This window comes from Stenella coeruleoalba, assembly GCF_951394435.1.
Source record: "Stenella coeruleoalba genome assembly, contig: scaffold_33, whole genome shotgun sequence".
Lineage (NCBI taxonomy): Eukaryota > Metazoa > Chordata > Mammalia > Artiodactyla > Delphinidae > Stenella > Stenella coeruleoalba.
In genome coordinates this window covers 2,059,353-2,082,507 of record NW_027646420.1, presented here as the reverse complement: position 1 = coordinate 2,082,507, position 23,155 = coordinate 2,059,353, and the positions used below count along the sequence as shown (strand labels likewise).

The window sequence follows — 23,155 nt, the reverse complement described above, 5'->3', positions numbered from 1 at the left end:
CTTTTGACCGGGGGGAAGTGAGACTTCATTGTAGTGCAGATTTCCTTTGCAAGCTTGCTTGGTTGGCCAAAAAGGGCGTATGCGTTTTTTCCTGAATATATTCAGGAAAAAACGCATACGCCCTTTTTGGCCAAGTGCATCATTGTGGACGTTCTGCCTCTTTTCCTATGCTTTCAATGCAATTCCAGTCTACCTCCTGAAATCGGTTTCCTGCAATTCTGCCCCCCTTTCAAGTCCTCTTGGCAGCCTTACTTCAGTCTATTTTTGGACGATAGCTGTCATTTATAACTCTGCAGGTTTGTGAATTACAGTGTCCCTGAGCTCCTTTCTTCAACTCGCTTTCTTGTGACCTGGCCGCAACACCGCAGGATGGCTTCAGGCCCTAATCTGGTTCCGGTACGGCACGCTGAGCCTTTGGTTATATCCTCTTCCTGTTGGGAAATGAGAGTTAAATTTGCCCGTCCAGACACCTCCAGCTAGCCTCTCCTTGGTTCTCGCTATTCCTGTTCATCTTCCGCAGAAATTGCAAACTGGGCCAAACAGGAGGTTAAAGGGACTGACTCTCCAAGTGGTGAGAGTGTTAGTAAAGCGTCTGGAATGTTGCACCCGAGTACCAGGGGTGGAAAACTGAGATATATTTGAACACGTCTCCCGATCACATGGTTGATCATACTCTGGGTTCCACATGCATGTTTTAGCTGAAGGAAGAATACCTAAAACCTGGGTAGTTGAAACCCGTGGAATGGGTACCATGCAATATGACTTCAAAGGGTCTTCATTTGCTCACCAAACCTCTCCAATCCTATCACTGCTGCGTTTATGCCCCTGTACACATGCTTGATTCTCTTTCGGAGACATAGCAATCCATAGGTTTTACGATACTTTCTAGTCAGGTACATTCTTAGGCGTTTAATATGCGGTGTTGAGTCCATTTCGTTGAGCAAGGAGTAGCTCTTGTCTATTCCATATTTGGCCTAAGGAACTTTATCTGTGCTCATTTCAATCTCTGGTTTTATGCAGCACCCCAACTCACCTTTACCCTTAAGCAAGCATAAGTTGGTTTTCTAAATTTGAGACCCTGTTCTGTTCTGTAATTCAGTTCCTGTGTAGCCAAGTTTACATTCCGTTTATTACTGATATCTTATGATGTTTATTTTTCTGTGTGACTTATTTCAGTTAGAATCATCATATCTGAATCCACTCATTGTGCTGCTAAGTGCCTGATGACACAGATTTCATTGCTGAGTGATATTGCTTTGTAAGTAAATACCACAACTTCTTTATCCATTTTTCACTTTCTGCGATGTTGAACTTGTACTGTAAACGAGGTTCTTGTAAACAGAGCCGTTCCAAACTTTGGGGTGGCTGTGTCTTTTTGATTTTAATTTCCCTAAGCTATAGGACCATAAGTGGAAGTGCCCTAGGTTCTGTTGCTTTGTTTTTTAGATGTTTCAGGAAACACCATACACTTCTCCCGAGTGGTTGTTGGCAATTTACATCCCGCCCATCAGCATAACAAGGCTCCCAGTTCTCCATGGCCTGTCCTGCCTTTCTGGATTTTACACTTTTTTCAGATGGCCCTTTTGACCGGGGGGAAGTGAGACTTCATTGTAGTGCAGATTTCCTTTGCAAGCTTGCTTGGTTGGCCAAAAAGGGCGTATGCGTTTTTTCCTGAATATATTCAGGAAAAAACGCATACGCCCTTTTTGGCCAAGTGCATCATTGTGGACGTTCTGCCTCTTTTCCTATGCTTTCAATGCAATTCCAGTCTACCTCCTGAAATCGGTTTCCTGCAATTCTGCCCCGCTTTCAAGTCCTCTTGGCAGCCTTACTTCAGTCTATTTTTGGACGATAGCTGTCATTTATAACTCTGCAGGTTTGTGAATTACAGTGCCCCTGAGCTCCTTTCTTCAACTCGCTTTCTTGTGACCTGGCCGCAACACCGCAGGATGGCTTCAGGCCCTAATCTGGCTGCGGTACGGCATGCTGAGCCTTTGGTTATTTCCTCTTCCTGGTGGGAAATGAGAGTTAAATTTGCCCGTCCAGACACCTCCAGCTAGCCTCTCATTGGTTCTCGCTATTCCTGTTCATCTTCCGCAGAAATTGCAAACTGGGCCAAACAGGAGGTTAAAGGCGCTGACTCTCCAAGAGGGGAGAGTGTTAGTAAAGCGTCTGGAATGTTGCACCCAAGTACCAGGGGAGGAAAACTGAGACATATTTGAACACGTCTCCCGTTCACATGGTTGATCATACTTGGGTTCCACATGCATGTTTTAGCTGAAGGAAGAATACCTTAAACCTGGAGAGTTGAGACCCGTGGAATGGGTACCATGCAATATGACTTCAAAGGGTCTTCATTTGCTCACCGAACCTCTCCAATCCTATCACTGCTGCGTTTTTGCCCCTGTACACATGCTTGATTCTCTTTTGGAGACATAGCAATCCATAGGTTTTACGATACTTACTAGTCAGGTACATTCTTAGGCGTTTAATATGCGGTGTTGAGTCCATTTCGTTGAGCAAGGAGTAGCTCTTGTCTATTCCATATTTGACTTAAGGAACTTTATCTGTGCTCATTTCAATCTCTGGTTTTATGCAGCACCCCAACTCACCTTTACCCTTAAGCAAGCATAAGTTGGTTTTCTAAATTTGAGACCCTGTTCTGTTCTGTAATTCAGTTCCTGTGTAGCCAAGTTTACATTCCGTGTATTAGTGATATCTTATGATGTTTCTTTTTCTGTGTGACTTATTTCAGTTAGAATCATCATACCTGAATCCACTCATTGTGATGCTAAGGGCCTGATGACATAGATTTCATTGCTGAGTGATATTGCTTTGTAAGTAAATACCACAACTTCTTTATCCATTTTTCACTTTCTGCGATGTTGAACTTGTACTGTAAACGAGGTTCTTGTAAACAGAGCCGTTCCAAACTTTGGGGTGGCTGTGTCTTTTTGATTTTAATTTCCCTAAGCTATAGGACTATAAGTGGCAGTGCCCTGGCTCTGTTGCTTTGTTTTTTAGATGTTTCAGGAAACACCATACACTTCTCCCGAGTGTCTGTTGGCAATTTACATCCCGCCCATCAGCATAACAAGGCTCCCAGTTCTCCATGGCCTGTCCTGCCTTTCTGGATTTTACACTTTTTTCAGATGGCCCTTTTGACCGGGGGGAAGTGAGACTTCATTGTAGTGCAGATTTCCTTTGCAAGCTTGCTTGGTTGGCCAAAAAGGGCGTATGCGTTTTTTCCTGAATATATTCAGGAAAAAACGTATACGCCCTTTTTGGCCAAGTGCATCATTGTGGACGTTCTGCCTTTTTTCCTATGCTTTCAATGCAATTCCAGTCTACCTCCTGAAATCGGTTTCCTGCAATTCTGCCCCGCTTTCAAGTCCTCTTGGAAGCCTTACTTCAGTCTATTTTTGGACGATAGCTGTCATTTATAACTCTGCAGGTTTGTGAATTACAGTGCCCCTGAGCTCCTTTCTTCAACTCGCTTTCTTGTGACCTTGCCGCAACACCGCAGGATGGCTTCAGGCCCTAATCTGGCTCCGGTACGGCACGCTGAGCCTTTGGTTAATTCCTCTTCCTGGTGGGAAATGAGAGTTAAATTTGCCCGTCCAGACACCTCCAGCTAGCCTCTCATTGGTTCTCGCTATTCCTGTTCATCTTCCGCAGAAATTGCAAACTGGGCCAAACAGGAGGTTAAAGGGACTGACTCTCCAAGTGGGGAGAGTGTTAGTAAAGCGTCTGGAATGTAGCACCCGAGTACCAGGGGAGGAAAACTGAGACATATTTGAACACGTCTCCCGATCACATGGTTGATCATACTCTAGGTTCCACATGCATGTTTTAGCTGAAGGAAGAATACCTTAAACCTGGGTAGTTGAAACCCGTGGAATGGGTACCATGCAATATGACTTCAAAGGGTCTTCATTTGCTCACCGAACCTCTCCAATCCTATCACTGCTGCGTTTATGCCCCTGTACACATGCTTGATTCTCTTTCGGAGACATAGCAATCCATAGATTTTAAGATACTTACTAGTCAGGTACATTCTTAGGCGTTTAATATGGGGTGTTGAGTCCATTTCGTTGAGCAAGGAGTAGCTCTTGTCTATTCCATATTTGGCTTAAGGAACTTTATCTGTGCTCATTTCAATCTCTGGTTTTATGCAGCACCCCAACTCACCTTTACCCTTAAGCAAGAATAAGTTGGTTTTCTAAATTTGAGACCCTGTTCTGTTCTGTAATTCAGTTCCTGTGTAGCCAAGTTTACATTCCGTGTATTAGTGATATCTTATGATGTTTCTTTTTCTGTGTGACTTATTTCAGTTAGAATCATCATACCTGAATCCACTCATTGTGCTGCTAAGGGCCTGATGACACAGATTTCATTGCTGAGTGATATTGCTTTGTAAGTAAATACCACAACTTCTTTCTCCATTTTTCACTTTCTGCGATGTTGAACTTGTACTGTAAACGAGGTTCTTGTAAACAGAGCCATCCCAAACTTTGGGGTGGCTGTGTCTTTTTGATTTTAATTTCCCTAAGCTATAGGACTATAAGTGGCAGTGCCCTGGCTCTGTTGCTTTGTTTTTTAGATGTTTCAGGAAACACCATACACTTCTCCCGAGTGTCTGTTGGCAATTTACATCCCGCCCATCAGCATAACAAGGCTCCCAGTTCTCCATGGCCTGTCCTGCCTTTCTGGATTTTACACTTTTTTCAGATGGCCCTTTTGACCGGGGGGAAGTGAGACTTCATTGTAGTGCAGATTTCCTTTGCAAGCTTGCTTGGTTGGCCAAAAAGGGCGTATGCGTTTTTTCCTGAATATATTCAGGAAAAAACGTATACGCCCTTTTTGGCCAAGTGCATCATTGTGGACGTTCTGCCTTTTTTCCTATGCTTTCAATGCAATTCCAGTCTACCTCCTGAAATCGGTTTCCTGCAATTCTGCCCCGCTTTCAAGTCCTCTTGGAAGCCTTACTTCAGTCTATTTTTGGACGATAGCTGTCATTTATAACTCTGCAGGTTTGTGAATTACAGTGCCCCTGAGCTCCTTTCTTCAACTCGCTTTCTTGTGACCTTGCCGCAACACCGCAGGATGGCTTCAGGCCCTAATCTGGCTCCGGTACGGCACGCTGAGCCTTTGGTTAATTCCTCTTCCTGGTGGGAAATGAGAGTTAAATTTGCCCGTCCAGACACCTCCAGCTAGCCTCTCATTGGTTCTCGCTATTCCTGTTCATCTTCCGCAGAAATTGCAAACTGGGCCAAACAGGAGGTTAAAGGGACTGACTCTCCAAGTGGGGAGAGTGTTAGTAAAGCGTCTGGAATGTTGCACCCGAGTACCAGGGGAGGAAAACTGAGACATATTTGAACACGTCTCCCGATCACATGGTTGATCATACTCTAGGTTCCACATGCATGTTTTAGCTGAAGGAAGAATACCTTAAACCTGGGTAGTTGAAACCCGTGGAATGGGTACCATGCAATATGACTTCAAAGGGTCTTCATTTGCTCACCGAACCTCTCCAATCCTATCACTGCTGCGTTTATGCCCCTGTACACATGCTTGATTCTCTTTCGGAGACATAGCAATCCATAGATTTTAAGATACTTACTAGTCAGGTACATTCTTAGGCGTTTAATATGGGGTGTTGAGTCCATTTCGTTGAGCAAGGAGTAGCTCTTGTCTATTCCATATTTGGCTTAAGGAACTTTATCTGTGCTCATTTCAATCTCTGGTTTTATGCAGCACCCCAACTCACCTTTACCCTTAAGCAAGCATAAGTTGGTTTTCTAAATTTGAGACCCTGTTCTGTTCTGTAATTCAGTTCCTGTGTAGCCAAGTTTACATTCCGTGTATTAGTGATATCTTATGATGTTTCTTTTTCTGTGTGACTTATTTCAGTTAGAATCATCATACCTGAATCCACTCATTGTGCTGCTAAGGGCCTGATGACACAGATTTCATTGCTGAGTGATATTGCTTTGTAAGTAAATACCACAACTTCTTTCTCCATTTTTCACTTTCTGCGATGTTGAACTTGTACTGTAAACGAGGTTCTTGTAAACAGAGCCGTTCCAAACTTTGGGGTGGCTGTGTCTTTTTGATTTTAATTTCCCTAAGCTATAGGACCATAAGTGGAAGTGCCCTAGGTTCTGTTGCTTTGTTTTTTAGATGTTTCAGGAAACACCATACACTTCTCCCGAGTGGTTGTTGGCAATTTACATCCCGCCCATCAGCATAACAAGGCTCCCAGTTCTCCATGGCCTGTCCTGCCTTTCTGGATTTTACACTTTTTTCAGATGGCCCTTTTGACCGGGGGGAAGTGAGACTTCATTGTAGTGCAGATTTCCTTTGCAAGCTTGCTTGGTTGGCCAAAAAGGGCATATGCGTTTTTTCCTGAATATATTCAGGAAAAAACGCATACGCCCTTTTTGGCCAAGTGCATCATTGTGGACGTTCTGCCTCTTTTCCTATGCTTTCAATGCAATTCCAGTCTACCTCCTGAAATCGGTTTCCTGCAATTCTGCCCCCCTTTCAAGTCCTCTTGGCAGCCTTACTTCAGTCTATTTTTGGACGATAGCTGTCATTTATAACTCTGCAGGTTTGTGAATTACAGTGTCCCTGAGCTCCTTTCTTCAACTCGCTTTCTTGTGACCTGGCCGCAACACCGCAGGATGGCTTCAGGCCCTAATCTGGTTCCGGTACGGCACGCTGAGCCTTTGGTTATATCCTCTTCCTGTTGGGAAATGAGAGTTAAATTTGCCCGTCCAGACACCTCCAGCTAGCCTCTCCTTGGTTCTCGCTATTCCTGTTCATCTTCCGCAGAAATTGCAAACTGGGCCAAACAGGAGGTTAAAGGGACTGACTCTCCAAGTGGGGAGAGTGTTAGTAAAGCGTCTGGAATGTTGCACCCGAGTACCAGGGGTGGAAAACTGAGATATATTTGAACACGTCTCCCGATCACATGGTTGATCATACTCTGGGTTCCACATGCATGTTTTAGCTGAAGGAAGAATACCTAAAACCTGGGTAGTTGAAACCCGTGGAATGGGTACCATGCAATATGACTTCAAAGGGTCTTCATTTGCTCACCAAACCTCTCCAATCCTATCACTGCTGCGTTTATGCCCCTGTACACATGCTTGATTCTCTTTCGGAGACATAGCAATCCATAGGTTTTAAGATACTTACTAGTCAGGTACATTCTTAGGCGTTTAATATGCGGTGTTGAGTCCATTTCGTTGAGCAAGGAGTAGCTCTTGTCTATTCCATATTTGGCTTAAGGAACTTTATCTGTGCTCATTTCAATCTCTGGTTTTATGCAGCAACCCAACTCACCTTTCCCCTTAAGCAAGCATAAGTTGGTTTTCTAAATTTGAGAACCTGTTCTGTTTTGGAATTCAGTTCCTGTGTAGCCAAGTTTACATTCCGTGTATTAGTGATATCTTATGATGTTTCTTTTTCTGTGTGACTTACTTCAGTTAGAATCATCGTACCTGAATCTACTCATTATGCTGCTACGGGCCTGATGACATAGATTTCATTGCTGAGTGATACTGCATTGTACGTAAGTACCACAAGTTCTTTATCCATTTTTCACTTTCTGCGATGTTGAACTTGTACTGTAAACGAGGTTCTTGTAAACAGAGCCGTTCCAAACTTTGGGGTGGCTGTGTCTTTTTGATTTTAATTTCCCTAAGCTATAGGACCATAAGTGGAAGTGCCCTAGGCTCTGTTGCTTTGTGTTTTAGATGTTTCAGGAAACACCATACACTTCTCCGGAGTGTCTGTTGGCAATTTACATCCCGCCCATCAGCATAACAAGGCTCCCAGTTCTCCATGGCCTGTCCTGCCTTTCTGGATTTTACACTTTTTTCAGATCGCCCTTTTGACCGGGGGGAAGTGAGACTTCATTGTAGTGCAGATTTCCTTTGCAAGCTTGCTTGGTTGGCCAAAAAGGGCGTATGCGTTTTTTCCTGAATATATTCAGGAAAAAAAGCATACGCCCTTTTTGGCCAAGTGCATCATTGTGGACGTTCTGCCTCTTTTCCTATGCTTTCAATGCAATTCCAGTCTACCTCCTGAAATCGGTTTCCTGCAATTCTGCCCCGCTTTCAAGTCCTCTTGGCAGCCTTACTTCAGTCTATTTTTGGACGATAGCTGTCATTTATAACTCTGCAGGTTTGTGAATTACAGTGCCCCTGAGCTCCTTTCTTCAACTCGCTTTCTTGTGACCTGGCCGCAACACCGCAGGATGGCTTCAGGCCCTAATCTGGCTGCGGTACGGCACGCTGAGCCTTTGGTTAATTCCTCTTCCTGGTGGGAAATGAGAGTTAAATTTGCCCGTCCAGACACCTCCAGCTAGCCTCTCCTTGGTTCTCGCTATTCCTGTTCATCTTCCGCAGAAATTGCAAACTGGGCCAAACAGGAGGTTAAAGGGACTGACTCTCCAAGTGGGGAGAGTGTTAGTAAAGCGTCTGGAATGTTGCACCCGAGTACCAGGGGAGGAAAACTGAGACATATTTGAACACGTCTCCCGATCACATGGTTGATCATACTCTGGGTTCCACATGCATGTTTTAGCTGAAGGAAGAATACCTAAAACCTGGGTAGTTGAAACCCGTGGAATGGGTACCATGCAATATGACTTCAAAGGGTCTTCATTTGCTCACCGAACCTCTCCAATCCTATCACTGCTGCGTTTATGCCCCTGTACACATGCTTGATTCTCTTTCGGAGACATAGCAATCCATAGGTTTTAAGATACTTACTAGTCAGGTACATTCTTAGGCGTTTAATATGCGGTGTTGAGTCCATTTCATTGAGCAAGGAGTAGCTCTTGTCTATTCCATATTTGGCTTAAGGAACTTTATCTGTGCTCATTTCAATCTCTGGTTTTATGCAGCACCCCAACTCACCTTTACCCTTAAGCAAGAATAAGTTGGTTTTCTAAATTTGAGACCCTGTTCTGTTCTGTAATTCAGTTCCTGTGTAGCCAAGTTTACATTCCGTGTATTAGTGATATCTTATGATGTTTCTTTTTCTGTGTGACTTATTTCAGTTAGAATCATCATACCTGAATCCACTCATTGTGCTGCTAAGGGCCTGATGACACAGATTTCATTGCTGAGTGATATTGCTTTGTAAGTAAATACCACAACTTCTTTCTCCATTTTTCACTTTCTGCGATGTTGAACTTGTACTGTAAACGAGGTTCTTGTAAACAGAGCCGTTCCAAACTTTGGGGTGGCTGTGTCTTTTTGATTTTAATTTCCCTAAGCTATAGGACCATAAGTGGAAGTGCCCTAGGTTCTGTTGCTTTGTTTTTTAGATGTTTCAGGAAACACCATACACTTCTCCCGAGTGGTTGTTGGCAATTTACATCCCGCCCATCAGCATAACAAGGCTCCCAGTTCTCCATGGCCTGTCCTGCCTTTCTGGATTTTACACTTTTTTCAGATGGCCCTTTTGACCGTGGGGAAGTGAGACTTCATTGTAGTGCAGATTTCCTTTGCAAGCTTGCTTGGTTGGCCAAAAAGGGCGTATGCGTTTTTTCCTGAATATATTCAGGAAAAAACGCATACGCCCTTTTTGGCCAAGTGCATCATTGTGGACGTTCTGCCTCTTTTCCTATGCTTTCAATGCAATTCCAGTCTACCTCCTGAAATCGGTTTCCTGCAATTCTGCCCCGCTTTCAAGTCCTCTTGGCAGCCTTACTTCAGTCTATTTTTGGACGATAGCTGTCATTTATAACTCTGCAGGTTTGTGAATTACAGTGCCCCTGAGCTCCTTTCTTCAACTCGCTTTCTTTTGAGCTGGCCGCAACACCACAGGATGGCTTCAGGCCCTAATCTGGCTGCGGTACGGCATGCTGAGCCTTTGGTTATTTCCTCTTCCTGGTGGGAAATGAGAGTTAAATTTGCCCGTCCAGACACCTCCAGCTAGCCTCTCATTGGTTCTCGCTATTCCTGTTCATCTTCCGCAGAAATTGCAAACTGGGCCAAACAGGAGGTTAAAGGCGCTGACTCTCCAAGAGGGGAGAGTGTTAGTAAAGCGTCTGGAATGTTGCACCCAAGTACCAGGGGAGGAAAACTGAGACATATTTGAACACGTCTCCCGTTCACATGGTTGATCATACTTGGGTTCCACATGCATGTTTTAGCTGAAGGAAGAATACCTTAAACCTGGAGAGTTGAGACCCGTGGAATGGGTACCATGCAATATGACTTCAAAGGGTCTTCATTTGCTCACCGAACCTCTCCAATCCTATCACTGCTGCGTTTTTGCCCCTGTACACATGCTTGATTCTCTTTTGGAGACATAGCAATCCATAGGTTTTACGATACTTACTAGTCAGGTACATTCTTAGGCGTTTAATATGCGGTGTTGAGTCCATTTCGTTGAGCAAGGAGTAGCTCTTGTCTATTCCATATTTGACTTAAGGAACTTTATCTGTGCTCATTTCAATCTCTGGTTTTATGCAGCACCCCAACTCACCTTTACCCTTAAGCAAGCATAAGTTGGTTTTCTAAATTTGAGACCCTGTTCTGTTCTGTAATTCAGTTCCTGTGTAGCCAAGTTTACATTCCGTGTATTAGTGATATCTTATGATGTTTCTTTTTCTGTGTGACTTATTTCAGTTAGAATCATCATACCTGAATCCACTCATTGTGATGCTAAGGGCCTGATGACATAGATTTCATTGCTGTGATATTGCTTTGTAAGTAAATACCACAACTTCTTTATCCATTTTTCACTTTCTGCGATGTTGAACTTGTACTGTAAACGAGGTTCTTGTAAACAGAGCCGTTCCAAACTTTGGGGTGGCTGTGTCTTTTTGATTTTAATTTCCCTAAGCTATAGGACCATAAGTGGAAGTGCCCTAGGTTCTGTTGCTTTGTTTTTTAGATGTTTCAGGAAACACCATACACTTCTCCCGAGTGGTTGTTGGCAATTTACATCCCGCCCATCAGCATAACAAGGCTCCCAGTTCTCCATGGCCTGTCCTGCCTTTCTGGATTTTACACTTTTTTCAGATGGCCCTTTTGACCGGGGGGAAGTGAGACTTCATTGTAGTGCAGATTTCCTTTGCAAGCTTGCTTGGTTGGCCAAAAAGGGCATATGCGTTTTTTCCTGAATATATTCAGGAAAAAACGCATACGCCCTTTTTGGCCAAGTGCATCATTGTGGACGTTCTGCCTCTTTTCCTATGCTTTCAATGCAATTCCAGTCTACCTCCTGAAATCGGTTTCCTGCAATTCTGCCCCGCTTTCAAGTCCTCTTGGCAGCCTTACTTCAGTCTATTTTTGGACGATAGCTGTCATTTATAACTCTGCAGGTTTGTGAATTACAGTGTCCCTGAGCTCCTTTCTTCAACTCGCTTTCTTGTGACCTGGCCGCAACACCGCAGGATGGCTTCAGGCCCTAATCTGGTTCCGGTACGGCACGCTGAGCCTTTGGTTATATCCTCTTCCTGTTGGGAAATGAGAGTTAAATTTGCCCGTCCAGACACCTCCAGCTAGCCTCTCCTTGGTTCTCGCTATTCCTGTTCATCTTCCGCAGAAATTGCAAACTGGGCCAAACAGGAGGTTAAAGGGACTGACTCTCCAAGTGGGGAGAGTGTTAGTAAAGCGTCTGGAATGTTGCACCCGAGTACCAGGGGTGGAAAACTGAGATATATTTGAACACGTCTCCCGATCACATGGTTGATCATACTCTGGGTTCCACATGCATGTTTTAGCTGAAGGAAGAATACCTAAAACCTGGGTAGTTGAAACCCGTGGAATGGGTACCATGCAATATGACTTCAAAGGGTCTTCATTTGCTCACCAAACCTCTCCAATCCTATCACTGCTGCGTTTATGCCCCTGTACACATGCTTGATTCTCTTTCGGAGACATAGCAATCCATAGGTTTTAAGATACTTACTAGTCAGGTACATTCTTAGGCGTTTAATATGGGGTGTTGAGTCCATTTCGTTGAGCAAGGAGTAGCTCTTGTCTATTCCATATTTGGCTTAAGGAACTTTATCTGTGCTCATTTCAATCTCTGGTTTTATGCAGCAACCCAACTCACCTTTCCCCTTAAGCAAGCATAAGTTGGTTTTCTAAATTTGAGAACCTGTTCTGTTTTGGAATTCAGTTCCTGTGTAGCCAAGTTTACATTCCGTGTATTAGTGATATCTTATGATGTTTCTTTTTCTGTGTGACTTACTTCAGTTAGAATCATCGTACCTGAATCTACTCATTATGCTGCTACGGGCCTGATGACATAGATTTCATTGCTGAGTGATACTGCATTGTACGTAAGTACCACAAGTTCTTTATCCATTTTTCACTTTCTGCGATGTTGAACTTGTACTGTATACGGGGTTCTTGTAAACAGAGCCGTTCCAAACTTTGGGGTGGCTGTGTCTTTTTGATTTTAATTTCCCTAAGCTATAGGACCATAAGTGGAAGTGCCCTAGGCTCTGTTGCTTTGTGTTTTAGATGTTTCAGGAAACACCATACACTTCTCCGGAGTGTCTGTTGGCAATTTACATCCCGCCCATCAGCATAACAAGGCTCCCAGTTCTCCATGGCCTGTCCTGCCTTTCTGGATTTTACACTTTTTTCAGATCGCCCTTTTGACCGGGGGGAAGTGAGACTTCATTGTAGTGCAGATTTCCTTTGCAAGCTTGCTTGGTTGGCCAAAAAGGGCGTATGCGTTTTTTCCTGAATATATTCAGGAAAAAACGCATACGCCCTTTTTGGCCAAGTGCATCATTGTGGACGTTCTGCCTCTTTTCCTATGCTTTCAATGCAATTCCAGTCTACCTCCTGAAATCGGTTTCCTGCAATTCTGCCCCGCTTTCAAGTCCTCTTGGCAGCCTTACTTCAGTCTATTTTTGGACGATAGCTGTCATTTATAACTCTGCAGGTTTGTGAATTACAGTGCCCCTGAGCTCCTTTCTTCAACTCGCTTTCTTGTGACCTGGCCGCAACACCGCAGGATGGCTTCAGGCCCTAATCTGGCTCCGGTACGGCACGCTGAGCCTTTGGTTAATTCCTCTTCCTGGTGGGAAATGAGAGTTAAATTTGCCCGTCCAGACACCTCCAGCTAGCCTCTCATTGGTTCTCGCTATTCCTGTTCATCTTCCGCAGAAATTGCAAACTGGGCCAAACAGGAGGTTAAAGGGACTGACTCTCCAAGTGGGGAGAGTGTTAGTAAAGCGTCTGGAATGTTGCACCCGAGTACCAGGGGAGGAAAACTGAGACATATTTGAACACGTCTCCCGATCACATGGTTGATCATACTCTGGGTTCCACATGCATGTTTTAGCTGAAGGAAGAATACCTAAAACCTGGGTAGTTGAAACCCGTGGAATGGGTACCATGCAATATGACTTCAAAGGGTCTTCATTTGCTCACCGAACCTCTCCAATCCTATCACTGCTGCGTTTATGCCCCTGTACACATGCTTGATTCTCTTTCGGAGACATAGCAATCCATAGGTTTTAAGATACTTACTAGTCAGGTACATTCTTAGGCGTTTAATATGCGGTGTTGAGTCCATTTCATTGAGCAAGGAGTAGCTCTTGTCTATTCCATATTTGGCTTAAGGAACTTTATCTGTGCTCATTTCAATCTCTGGTTTTATGCAGCACCCCAACTCACCTTTACCCTTAAGCAAGAATAAGTTGGTTTTCTAAATTTGAGACCCTGTTCTGTTCTGTAATTCAGTTCCTGTGTAGCCAAGTTTACATTCCGTGTATTAGTGATATCTTATGATGTTTCTTTTTCTGTGTGACTTATTTCAGTTAGAATCATCATACCTGAATCCACTCATTGTGCTGCTAAGGGCCTGATGACACAGATTTCATTGCTGAGTGATATTGCTTTGTAAGTAAATACCACAACTTCTTTCTCCATTTTTCACTTTCTGCGATGTTGAACTTGTACTGTAAACGAGGTTCTTGTAAACAGAGCCGTTCCAAACTTTGGGGTGGCTGTGTCTTTTTGATTTTAATTTCCCTAAGCTATAGGACCATAAGTGGAAGTGCCCTAGGTTCTGTTGCTTTGTTTTTTAGATGTTTCAGGAAACACCATACACTTCTCCCGAGTGGTTGTTGGCAATTTACATCCCGCCCATCAGCATAACAAGGCTCCCAGTTCTCCATGGCCTGTCCTGCCTTTCTGGATTTTACACTTTTTTCAGATGGCCCTTTTGACCGGGGGGAAGTGAGACTTCATTGTAGTGCAGATTTCCTTTGCAAGCTTGCTTGGTTGGCCAAAAGGGGCGTATGCGTTTTTTCCTGAATATATTCAGGAAAAAACGCATACGCCCTTTTTGGCCAAGTGCATCATTGTGGACGTTCTGCCTCTTTTCCTATGCTTTCAATGCAATTCCAGTCTACCTCCTGAAATCGGTTTCCTGCAATTCTGCCCCGCTTTCAAGTCCTCTTGGCAGCCTTACTTCAGTCTATTTTTGGACGATAGCTGTCATTTATAACTCTGCAGGTTTGTGAATTACAGTGCCCCTGAGCTCCTTTCTTCAACTCGGTTTCTTTTGAGCTTGCCGCAACACCGCAGGATGGCTTCAGGCCCTAATCTGGCTCCGGTACGGCACGCTGAGCCTTTGGTTAATTCCTCTTCCTGGTAGGAAATGAGAGTTAAATTTGCCCGTCCAGACACCTCCAGCTAGTCTCCATTGGTTCTCGCTATTCCTGTTCATCTTCCGCAGAAATTGCAAACTGTGCCAAACAGGAGGTTAAAGGGACTGACTCTCCAAGTCGGGAGAGTGTTAGTAAATCGTCTGGAATGTTGCACCCGAGTACCAGGGTACGAAAACTGAGACATATTTGAACACGTCTCCCGATCACATGGTTGATCATACTCTAGGTTCCACATGCATGTTTTAGCTGAAGGAAGAATACCTTAAACCTGGGTAGTTGAAACCCGTGGAATGGGTACCATGCAATATGACTTCAAAGGGTCTTCATTTGCTCACCGAACCTCTCCAATCCTATCACTGCTGCGTTTATGCCCCTGTACACATGCTTGATTCTCTTTTGGAGACATAGCAATCCATAGGTTTTAAGATACTTACAAGTCAGGTACATTCTTAGGCGTTTAATATGCGGTGTTGAGTCCATTTCGTTGAGCAAGGAGTAGCTCTTGTCTATTCCGTATTTGGCTTAAGGAACTTTATCTGTGCTCATTTCAATCTCTGGTTTTATGCAGCACCCCAACTCACCTTTCCCCTTAAGCAAGCATAAGTTGGTTTTCTAAATTTGAGACCCTGTTCTGTTCTGTAATTCAGTTCCTGTGTAGCCAAGTTTACATTCCGTGTATTACTGATATCTTATGATGTTTCTTTTTCTGTGTGACTTATTTCAGTTAGAATCATCATACCTGAATCCACTCATTGTGATGCTAAGGGCCTGATGACATAGATTTCATTGCTGAGTGATATTGCTTTGTAAGTAAATACCACAACTTCTTTATCCATTTTTCACTTTCTGCGATGTTGAACTTGTACTGTAAACGAGGTTCTTGTAAACAGACGCGTCCCAAACTTTGGGGTGGCTGTGTCTTTTTGATTTTAATTTCCCTAAGCTATAGGACCATAAGTGGCAGTGCCCTAGGCTCTGTTGCTTTGTTTTTTAGATGTTTCAGGAAACAGCATACACTTCTCCCAAGTGTCTCTTGGCAATTTACATCCCGCCCATCAGCATAACAAGGCTCCCAGTTCTCCATGACCTGTCCTGCCTTTCTGGATTTTACAATTTTTTCAGATGGCCCTTTTGACTGGGGGGAAGTGAGACTTCATTGTAGTGCAGATTTCCTTTGCAAGCTTGCTTGGTTGGCCAAAAAGGGCGTATGCGTTTTTTCCTGAATATATTCAGGAAAAAACGCATACGCCCTTTTTGGCCAAGTGCATCATTGTGGACGTTCTGCCTCTTTTCCTATGCTTTCAATGCAATTCCAGTCTACCTCCTGAAATCGGTTTCCTGCAATTCTGCCCCGCTTTCAAGTCCTCTTGGCAGCCTTACTTCAGTCTATTTTTGGACGATAGCTGTCATTTATAACTCTGCAGGTTTGTGAATTACAGTGCCCCTGAGCTCCTTTCTTCAACTCGCTTTCTTTTGAGCTGGCCGCAACACCGCAGGATGGCTTCAGGCCCTAATCTGATTCTGGCATGGCACGCTGAGCCTTTGGTTAATTCCTCTTCCTGGTAGGAAATGAGAGTTAAATTTGCCGGTCCAGACACTTCCAGCTAGTCTCCATTGGTTCTCGCTATTCCTGTTCATCTTCCGCAGAAATTGCAAACTGGGCCAAACAGGAGGTTAAAGGGACTGACTCTCCAAGTCGGGAGAGTGTTAGTAAAGCGTCTGGAATGTTGCACCCGAGTACCAGGGTACGAAAACTGAGATATATTTGAACACGTCTCCCGATCACATGGTTGATCATACTCTAGGTTCCACATGCATGTTTTAGCTGAAGGAAGAATACCTTAAACCTGGGTAGTTGAAACCCGTGGAATGGGTACCATGCAATATGACTTCAAAGGGTCTTCATTTGCTCACCCAACCTCTCCAATCCTATCACTGCTGCATTTATGCCCCTGTACACATGCTTGATTCTCTTTTGGAGACATAGCAATCCATAGGTTTTAAGATACTTACAAGTCAGGTACATTCTTAGGCGTTTAATATGCGGTGTTGAGTCCATTTCGTTGAGCAAGGAGTAGCTCTTGTCTATTCCATATTTGGCTTAAGGAACTTTATCTGTGCTCATTTCAATCTCTGGTTTTATGCAGCACCCCAACTCACCTTTACCCTTAAGCAAGCATAAGTTGGTTTTCTAAATTTGAGACCCTGTTCTGTTCTGTAATTCAGTTCCTGTGTAGCCAAGTTTACATTCCGTGTATTACTGATATCTTATGATGTTTCTTTTTCTGTGTGACTTATTTCAGTTAGAATCATCATACCTGAATCCACTCATTGTGCTGCTAAGGGCCTGATGACACAGATTTCATTGCTGAGTGATATTGCTTTGTAAGTAAATACCACAACTTCTTTCTCCATTTTTCACTTTCTGCGATGTTGAACTTGTACTGTAAACGAGGTTCTTGTAAACAGAGCCGTTCCAAACTTTGGGGTGGCTGTGTCTTTTTGATTTTAATTTCCCTAAGCTATAGGACCATAAGTGGAAGTGTCCTAGGTTCTGTTGCTTTGTTTTTTAGATGTTTCAGGAAACACCATACACTTCTCCCGAGTGGTTGTTGGCAATTTACATCCCGCCCATCAGCATAACAAGGCTCCCAGTTCTCCATGGCCTGTCCTGCCTTTCTGGATTTTACACTTTTTTCAGATGGCCCTTTTGACCGGGGGGAAGTGAGACTTCATTGTAGTGCAGATTTCCTTTGCAAGCTTGCTTGGTTGGCCAAAAGGGGCGTATGCGTTTTTTCCTGAATATATTCAGGAAAAAACGCATACGCCCTTTTTGGCCAAGTGCATCATTGTGGACGTTCTGCCTCTTTTCCTATGCTTTCAATGCAATTCCAGTCTACCTCCTGAAATCGGTTTCCTGCAATTCTGCCCCGCTTTCAAGTCCTCTTGGCAGCCTTACTTCAGTCTATTTTTGGACGATAGCTGTCATTTATAACTCTGCAGGTTTGTGAATTACAGTGCCCCTGAGCTCCTTTCTTCAACTCGCTTTCTTTTGAGCTGGCCGCAACACCGCAGGATGGCTTCAGGCCCTAATCTGATTCTGGCATGGCACGCTGAGCCTTTGGTTAATTCCTCTTCCTGGTAGGAAATGAGAGTTAAATTTGCCCGTCCAGACACTTCCAGCTAGTCTCCATTGGTTCTCGCTATTCCTGTTCATCTTCCGCAGAAATTGCAAACTGGGCCAAACAGGAGGTTAAAGGGACTGACTCTCCAAGTCGGGAGAGTGTTAGTAAAGCGTCTGGAATGCTGCACCCGAGTACCAGGGTACGAAAACTGAGATATATTTGAACACGTCTCCCGATCACATGGTTGATCATACTCTAGGTTCCACATGCATGTTTTAGCTGAAGGAAGAATACCTTAAACCTGGGTAGTTGAAACCCGTGGAATGGGTACCATGCAATATGACTTCAAAGGGTCTTCATTTGCTCACCCAACCTCTCCAATCCTATCACTGCTGCATTTATGCCCCTGTACACATGCTTGATTCTCTTTTGGAGACATAGCAATCCATAGGTTTTAAGATACTTACAAGTCAGGTACATTCTTAGGCGTTTAATATGCGGTGTTGAGTCCATTTCGTTGAGCAAGGAGTAGCTCTTGTCTATTCCATATTTGGCTTAAGGAACTTTATCTGTGCTCATTTCAATCTCTGGTTTTATGCAGCACCCCAACTCACCTTTACCCTTAAGCAAGCATAAGTTGGTTTTCTAAATTTGAGACCCTGTTCTGTTCTGTAATTCAGTTCCTGTGTAGCCAAGTTTACATTCCGTGTATTAGTGATATCTTATGATGTTTCTTTTTCTGTGTGACTTATTTCAGTTAGAATCATCATACCTGAATCCACTCATTGTGCTGCTAAGGGCCTGATGACACAGATTTCATTGCTGAGTGATATTGCTTTGTAAGTAAATACCACAACTTCTTTCTCCATTTTTCACTTTCTGCGATGTTGAACTTGTACTGTAAACGAGGTTCTTGTAAACAGAGCCGTTCCAAACTTTGGGGTGGCTGTGTCTTTTTGATTTTAATTTCCCTAAGCTATAGGACCATAAGTGGAAGTGCCCTAGGTTCTGTTGCTTTGTTTTTTAGATGTTTCAGGAAACACCATACACTTCTCCCGAGTGGTTGTTGGCAATTTACATCCCGCCCATCAGCATAACAAGGCTCCCAGTTCTCCATGGCCTGTCCTGCCTTTCTGGATTTTACACTTTTTTCAGATGGCTCTTTTGACCGGGGGGAAGTGAGACTTCATTGTAGTGCAGATTTCCTTTGCAAGCTTGCTTGGTTGGCCAAAAGGGGCGTATGCGTTTTTTCCTGAATATATTCAGGAAAAAACGCATACGCCCTTTTTGGCCAAGTGCATCATTGTGGACGTTCTGCCTCTTTTCCTATGCTTTCAATGCAATTCCAGTCTACCTCCTGAAATCGGTTTCCTGCAATTCTGCCCCGCTTTCAAGTCCTCTTGGCAGCCTTACTTCAGTCTATTTTTGGACGATAGCTGTCATTTATAACTCTGCAGGTTTGTGAATTACAGTGCCCCTGAGCTCCTTTCTTCAACTCGGTTTCTTTTGAGCTTGCCGCAACACCGCAGGATGGCTTCAGGCCCTAATCTGGCTCCGGTACGGCACGCTGAGCCTTTGGTTAATTCCTCTTCCTGGTAGGAAATGAGAGTTAAATTTGCCCGTCCAGACACCTCCAGCTAGTCTCCATTGGTTCTCGCTATTCCTGTTCATCTTCCGCAGAAATTGCAAACTGGGCCAAACAGGAGGTTAAAGGGACTGACTCTCCAATCGGGAGAGTGTTAGTAAATCATCTGGAATGTTGCACCCGAGTACCAGGGTACGAAAACTGAGACATATTTGAACACGTCTCCCGATCACATGGTTGATCATACTCTAGGTTCCACATGCATGTTTTAGCTGAAGGAAGAATACCTTAAACCTGGAGAGTTGAGACCCTTGTAATGGGTACCATGCAATATGACTTCAAAGGGTCTTCATTTGCTCACCGAACCTCTCCAATCCTATCACTGCTGCGTTTATGCCCCTGTACACATGCTTGATTCTCTTTCGGAGACATAGCAATCCATAGGTTTTAAGATACTTACTAGTCAGGTACATTCTTAGGCGTTTAATATGCGGTGTTGAGTCCATTTCGTTGAGCAAGGAGTAGCTCTTGTCTATTCCATATTTGACTTAAGGAACTTTATCTGTGCTCATTTCAATCTCTGGTTTTATGCAGCACCCCAACTCACCTTTACCCTTAAGCAAGCATAAGTTGGTTTTCTAAATTTGAGACCCTGTTCTGTTTTGGAATGCAGTTCCTGTGTAGCCAAGTTTACATTCCGTGTATTAGTGATATCTTATGATGTTTCTTTTTCTGTGTGACTTATTTCAGTTAGAATCATCGTACCTGAATCCACTCATTATGCTGCTACGGGCCTGATGACATAGATTTCATTGCTGAGTGATACTGAATTGTACGTAAGTACCACAAGTTCTTTAACCATTTTTCACTTTTTGTGATATTGAACTTGTACGGTAAACGAGGTTCTTGTAAACGGAGGCGTCCCAAACTTTGGGGTGGCTGTGTCTTTTTGATTTTAATTTCCCTAAGCTATAGGGCCATAAGTGGAAGTGCCCTAGGCTCTGTTGCTTTGTTTTTTAGATGTTTCAGGAAACACCATACACTTCTCCCGAGTGGTTGTTGGCAATTTACATCCCGCCCATCAGCATAACAAGGCTCCCAGTTCTCCATGGCCTGTCCTGCCTTTCTGGATTTTACACGTTTTTCAGATGGCCCTTTTGACCGGGGGGAAGTGAGACTTCATTGTAGTGCAGATTTCCTTTGCAAGCTTGCTTGGTTGGCCAAAAAGGGCGTATGCGTTTTTTCCTGAATATATTCAGGAAAAAACGCATACGCCCTTTTTGGCCAAGTGCATCATTGTGGACGTTCTGCCTCTTTTCCTATGCTTTCAATGCAATTCCAGTCTACCTCCTGAAATCGGTTTCCTGCAATTCTGCCCCGCTTTCAAGTCCTCTTGGCAGCCTTACTTCAGTCTATTTTTGGACGATAGCTGTCATTTATAACTCTGCAGGTTTGTGAATTACAGTGCCCCTGAGCTCCTTTCTTCAACTCGCTTTCTTGTGACCTGGCCGCAACACCGCAGGATGGCTTCAGGCCCTAATCTCGTTTCGGCCCGGCATGCTGAGCCTTTGGTTAATTCCTCTTCCTGGTAGGAAATGAGAGTTAAATTTGCCCGTCCAGACACCCCCAGCTAGCCTCTCATTGGTTCTCGCTATTCCTGTTCATCTTCCGCAGAAATTGCAAACTGTGCCAAACAGGAGGTTAAAGGGACTGACTCTCCAAGTGGGGAGAGTGTTAGTAAAGCGTCTGGAATGTTGCACCCGAGTACCAGGGGAGGAAAACTGAGACATATTTGAACACGTCTCCCGATCACATGGTTGATCATACTCTGGGTTCCACATGCATGTTTTAGCTGAAGGAAGAATACCTAAAACCTGGGTAGTTGAAACCCGTGGAATGGGTACCATGCAGTATGACTTCAAAGGGTCTTCATTTGCTCACCGAACCTCTCCAATCCTATCACTGCTGCGTTTATGCCCCTGTACACATGCTTGATTCTCTTTCGGAGACATAGCAATCCATAGGTTTTAAGATACTTACTAGTCAGGTACATTGTTAGGCGTTTAATATGCGGTGTTGAGTCCATTTCGTTGAGCAAGGAGTAGCTCTTGTCTATTCCATATTTGGCTTAAGGAACTTTATCTGTGCTCATTTCAATCTCTGGTTTTATGCAGCAACCCAACTCACCTTTCCCCTTAAGCAAGCATAAGTTGGTTTTCTAAATTTGAGACCCTGTTCTGTTTTGGAATTCAGTTCCTGTGTAGCCAAGTTTACATTCCGTGTATTAGTGATATCTTATGATGTTTCTTTTTCTGTGTGACTTATTTCAGTTAGAATCATCGTAACTGAATCTACTCATTATGCTGCTACGGGCCTGATGACATAGATTTCATTGCTGAGTGATACTGCATTGTACGTAAGTACCACAAGTTCTTTATCCATTTTTCACTTTCTGCGATGTTGAACTTGTACTGTAAACGGGGTTCTTGTAAACAGAGCCGTTCCAAACTTTGGGGTGGCTGTGTCTTTTTGATTTTAATTTCCCTAAGCTATAGGACCATAAGTGGAAGTGCCCTAGGCTCTGTTGCTTTGTTTTTTAGATGTTTCAGGAAACACCATACACTTCTCCCGAGTGGTTGTTGGCAATTTACATCCCGCCCATCAGCATAACAAGGCTCCCAGTTCTCAATGGCCTGTTGCCTTTCTGGATTTTACACTTTTTTCAGATGGCCCTTTTGACCGAGGGGAAGTGAGACTTCATTGTAGTGCAGATTTCCTTTGCAAGCTTGCTTGGTTGGCCAAAAAGGGCGTATGCGTTTTTTCCTGAATATATTCAGGAAAAAACGCATACGCCCTTTTTGGCCAAGTGCATCATTGTGGACGTTCTGCCTCTTTTCCGATGCTTTCAATGCAATTCCAGTCTACCTCCTGAAATCGGTTTCCTGCAATTCTGCCCCGCTTTCAAGTCCTCTTGGCAGCCTTACTTCAGTCTATTTTTGGACGATAGCTGTCATTTATAACTCTGCAGGTTTGTGAATTACAGTGCCCCTGAGCTCCTTTCTTCAACTCGCTTTCTTTTGAGCTGGCCGCAACACCGCAGGATGGCTTCAGGCCCTAATCTGGTTCCGGCCCGGCATGCTGAGCCTTTGGTTAATTCCTCTTTCTGGTGGGAAATGAGAGTTAAATTTGCCCGTTCAGACACCTCCAGCTAGTCTCTCATTGGTTCTCGCTATTCCTGTTCATCTTCCGCAGAAATTGCAAACTGGGCCAAACAGGAGGTTAAAGGGACTGACTCTCCAAGTCGGGAGAGTGTTAGTAAAGCGTCTGGAATGTTGCACCCGAGTACCAGGGGAGGAAAACTGAGACATATTTGAACACGTCTCCCGTTCACATGGTTGATCATACTCTGGGTTCCACATGCATGTTTTAGCTGAAGGAAGAATACCTTAAACCTGGAGAGTTGAGACCCGTGGAATGGGTACCATGCAATATGACTTCAAAGGGTCTTCATTTGCTCACCGAACCTCTCCAATCCTATCACTGCTGCGTTTATGCCCCTGTACACACGCTTGATTCTCTTTTGGAGACATAGCAATCCATAGGTTTTAAGATACTTACTATTCAGGTACATTCTTAGGCGTTTAATATGGGGTGTTGAGTCCATTTCGTTGAGCAAGGAGTAGCTCTTGTCTATTCCATATTTGGCTTAAGGAACTTTATCTGTGCTCATTTCAATCTCTGGTTTTATGCAGCAACCCAACTCACCTTTCCCCTGAAGCA

General features: G+C 43.9%; 1 long non-coding RNA gene across 1 annotated transcript in view; it reads left to right on the top strand.

Annotated features, from left to right (window-relative positions):
- Positions 1–10,666: 10,666 nt before the first annotated feature.
- Positions 10,667–23,155, top strand: part of LOC307181126 — an 872,172-nt gene continuing 859,683 nt past the window's right edge. Inside the window, exon 1 of the long non-coding RNA XR_013825927.1 lies at positions 10,667–10,732. This is a non-coding gene — a long non-coding RNA (uncharacterized lncRNA). The remainder of the gene's footprint in view (positions 10,733–23,155) is intronic.